At 68.1% G+C, this 3,731-nt stretch overlaps 1 protein-coding gene across 1 annotated transcript in view; it reads left to right on the top strand.

Annotated features, from left to right (window-relative positions):
* Nucleotides 1-3,731, top strand: part of LOC110391320 (zinc transporter ZIP14-like) — a gene marked incomplete at its 5' end in the record, with an annotated part of 15,027 nt that overhangs the window by 745 nt on the left and 10,551 nt on the right. The window lies entirely within an intron of this gene.

The raw sequence follows: 3,731 nt of genomic DNA, 5'->3' as shown, positions 1-3,731 counted from the left end.
TGCGGTGCATCCCCTCGTTGCGGTGCATCCCCTCGTTGCGGTGCATCCCCTCGTTGCGGTGCATCCCCTCGTTGCGGTGCATCCCCTCGTTGCAGTGCTCCCCTTGCTGCAGCATCCCCCTCGTTGCGTCCCCCCCTCGTTGCGGTGCTCCCACTGGTTGTGGTGCATCCCTTGGTGCGGTGCATCCCCTTGGTGCGGTGCTCCCCTTGCTGCAGCATCCCCCTCGTTGCGGTGCATCCCCTCGCTGGGTGCATCCCCTCGCTGGGTGCATCCCCTCGTTGCAGCATCCCCTCGTTGCGGTGCTCCATTTGCTGCAGCATCCCCTCGCTGGGGTGCATCCCCCCTCGTTGCGGTGCTTCCCTCGTTGCGATGCTCCCCATGCTGCAGCATCCCCTTGCTGGGGTGCTTCAGTGCGTCCCCCTCGGTGCGGTGCATCCCCTCGGTGCGGTGCATCCCCTCGTTGTGGTGCTCCCACCTGTTGTGGTGCATCCCTTGGTGCAGTGCATCCCCTTGTTGCGGTGCTCCCCTTGCTGCAGCATCCCCCCATTGCGGTGCTCCCCTCGGTGCAGTGCTCCCCTTGTTGCGGTGCATCCCCTCGTTGCGGTGCTCCACTTGCTGCAGCATCCCCTCGTTGCGGTGCATCCCCTCGTTGCGGTGCATCCCCTCGTTGGGTTCATCCCCTCGCTGGGGTGCTTCGGTGCATCCCCTCGTTGCGGTGCATCCCCTTGTTGCGGTGCTCCACTTGCTGCAGCATCCCCCTCGCTGCGGTGCATGCCCCCTCGCTGCGGTGCATCCCCTCGTTGCGGTGCATCCCCTCGTTGCGATGCTCCCCATGCTGCAGCATCCCCTTGCTGGGGTGCTTCGGTGCATCCCCTCGTTGCGGTGCATCCCCTCGTTGCGGTGCATCCCCTCGTTGCGGTGCTCCCCTTGCTGGTGCATCCCTTGGTGCGGTGCATCCCCTTGGTGTGGTGCTCCCCTCGCTGCGGTGCATCCCCTCGTTGGGTTCATCCCCACGTTGCAGTGCTTCCCCCCTCAGTGCAGTGCTTCCCTCGTTGCGGTGCTCCACTTGCTGCAGCATCCCCTCGTTGCATCCCCCCCTCGCTGCGGTGCATCCCCTCGCTGCGGTGCATCCCCTCGCTGCGGTGCATCCCCTCGCTGCGGTGCATCCCCTCGCTGCAGCATCCCCTCGCTGGGGTGCATCCCCCTCGTTGGGTTCATCCCCTCGCTGCGGTGCATGCCCCCTCGCTGCGGTGCATCCCCTCGCTGCGGTGCATCCCCTCGTTGCGGTGCTCCCCATGCTGCAGCATCCCCTCGCTGGGGTGCATCCCCCTCGTTGGGTTCATCCCCTCGCTGCGGTGCATCCCCCTCGCTGCGGTGCATCCCCTCGTTGCGATGCTCCCCATGCTGCAGCATCCCCTCGCTGGGGTGCTTCGGTGCATCCCCCTTGTTGCGGTGCATCCCCTTGTTGCGGTGCTCCACTTGCTGCAGCATCCCCCCTCGTTGCGGTGCATCCCCTCGTTGCGGTGCATCCCCTCGTTGCGGTGCATGCCCCTTCGTTGCGGTGCATCCCTTCGTTGCGGTGCATCCCCTCGNTCGTTGCGGTGCATCCCCTCGTTGCGGTGCATCCCCTCGTTGCGGTGCATGCCCCTTCGTTGCGGTGCATCCCTTCGTTGCGGTGCATCCCCTCGTTGCGGTGCTCCCCTTGCTGGTGCATCCCTTGGTGCAGTGCATCCCCTTGTTGCGGTGCTCCATTTGCTGCAGCATCCCCTTGTTGCGGTGCATCCCCTCGCTGGGGTGCATCCCCCCTCGTTGCGGTGCTTCCCTCGCTGCAGCATCCCCTTGTTGCGGTGCATCCCCTCGTTGCGATGCTCCCCATGCTGCAGCATCCCCTCGCTGGGGTGCTTCGGTGCGTCCCCCTCGGTGCAGTGCTCCCCTCGCTGCGGTGCATCCCCTCGCTGCGGTGCATCCCCTCGCTGCGGTGCATCCCCTCGCTGCGGTGCATGCCCCATTGTTGGGTTCATCCCCTCGTTGCGGTGCATGCCCCCTCGTTGCGGTGCATGCCCCCTCGTTGCGGTGCATGCCCCCTCGTTGCGGTGCATGCCCCCTCATTGGGTGCATCCCCCCTCGCTGGGGTGCATCCCCCCTCGTTGCGGTGCATCCCCTCGCTGCAGCATCCCCTCGCTGGGGTGCATGCCCCCCTCGCTGGGGTGCATGCCCCCCTCGCTGGGGTGCATGCCCCCCTCGCTGGGGTGCATCCCCCCTCGCTGGGGTGCATCCCCCCTCGCTGCGGTGCATCCCCCCTCGCTGCGGTGCATCCCCCCTCGCTGCGGTGCATCCCCCCTCGCTGCGGTGCATCCCCTCGCTGCGGTGCATCCCCTCGCTGCACCGTTCCCTCGCTGCTGCGGTGCTCCCTGCTCTTGCTTTTGTCTCGTGCTCCTTTTGCGGGCCGGCGCTCTGGGATGGCGTTGCTGCGAGCTTGGCCGAGCAGACGTGGGGCTCTCCGGGCAGATGTGGGCGCTGCCGGGACCCGCCCCCATCCCCACGCCGTGCCCCCGTGCTGCCCAAAGCCCCAGGAGAGCAGCGCTCGTTTTTCGCACCCTGCTGCCTCGTGGGATCCTTCCCCACGCGGCTCGGAGCCGGGCCGGGCGGATTCGGTTCCGAGAAGGACGGAGCCGCCCCACTGGGAGCTCAGGGGTGGACGCTCCGAGCCCTCCCCGTCCTGCTCCGGCCGGGCCCGGTAACGTCTGCCCCTCGTTTCTTCTCGTTCCGCAGCGTGGGGCTTTGGTTTTCTCAGCGTGTCCATGATAAACGTGGCCTCGCTGCTCGGCCTCTTCGTCGTCCCCTGCACGCAGAAGGCCTTTTTCAGCCGCGTCCTCACGTTTTTCATCGCGCTCTCCATCGGCACGCTGCTCTCTAACGCGCTCTTCCAGCTCATCCCAGAGGTGCGCTCCGACGTCTCCACCTCCCTCCCGGCCGAGGGCGGCTCTGCTCTCCGGGTGCCTCCTCTGCTCCCCCCCCAATGGAAGCCGTCCCCGCAGACCCGAGCTCGTGGCGCGCCGTGGGGCTTCCTCCGTCCCCCCGAGCACCGGGGACGCTGCGGGCGCTGAGCGCGGAGGGGAGGAGCGGGGCCCCGGGAGCGGGGACGCCAGCACGGCCTCTAAGAGCTGCCCTCCTCTCGTCTCATGCTGAATTACCACGGCTCTTTGCCGCCGCGAGGTTTCCCGGTGCTCGGACGGGTCAGAGCGACGCATGGCGATGTTAATTGTGCTGTAATTGTCGGGGCTTGGTTGTGGAGTTGGACGGACGCAGCCTCGCTCCTCGTGCCGGTGCCACACATCCCGGTGCCACACATCCCGGTGCCGCGCATCCCGGTGCCGCGCATCCCGGTGCCGCGCATCCCGGTGCCGCGCTCTGCTGCTTTGCATTGCTGCATCCCAGCTCCACAACCGAGCGCTGCGCTCCCTGCTGCCCGGGAGGCACGGGGCTGCGCGGGCGCTGGGGCTCAGCGGCGTGGAGCAGCCCCCCGTGACCCCCCCAGGCCCTGCAGGGCTGGGGGCCGAAGCTCCGGGCGTCGTTCCGCTGCCCCGGCTGCACGCACAGGGGTTTCCCTCCGGTTCCTCCCCACGGAGCCGTCTCCAGCGCCGCTGGGCCCCGGGCCGCCCCTCCTGGGCCAATTGGAGCAATCACTAATGAATGTCTTCTTCTCTCCCCCTCCTGTCTCTCTCCTCTCG

The sequence above is a fragment of the Numida meleagris genome, unplaced genomic scaffold, assembly GCF_002078875.1.
Source record: "Numida meleagris isolate 19003 breed g44 Domestic line unplaced genomic scaffold, NumMel1.0 unplaced_Scaffold348, whole genome shotgun sequence".
NCBI lineage: Eukaryota > Metazoa > Chordata > Aves > Galliformes > Numididae > Numida > Numida meleagris.
The sequence above is the reverse complement of the archived record's forward strand: the minus strand, read 5'-3'. Positions and strand labels throughout refer to the sequence as shown.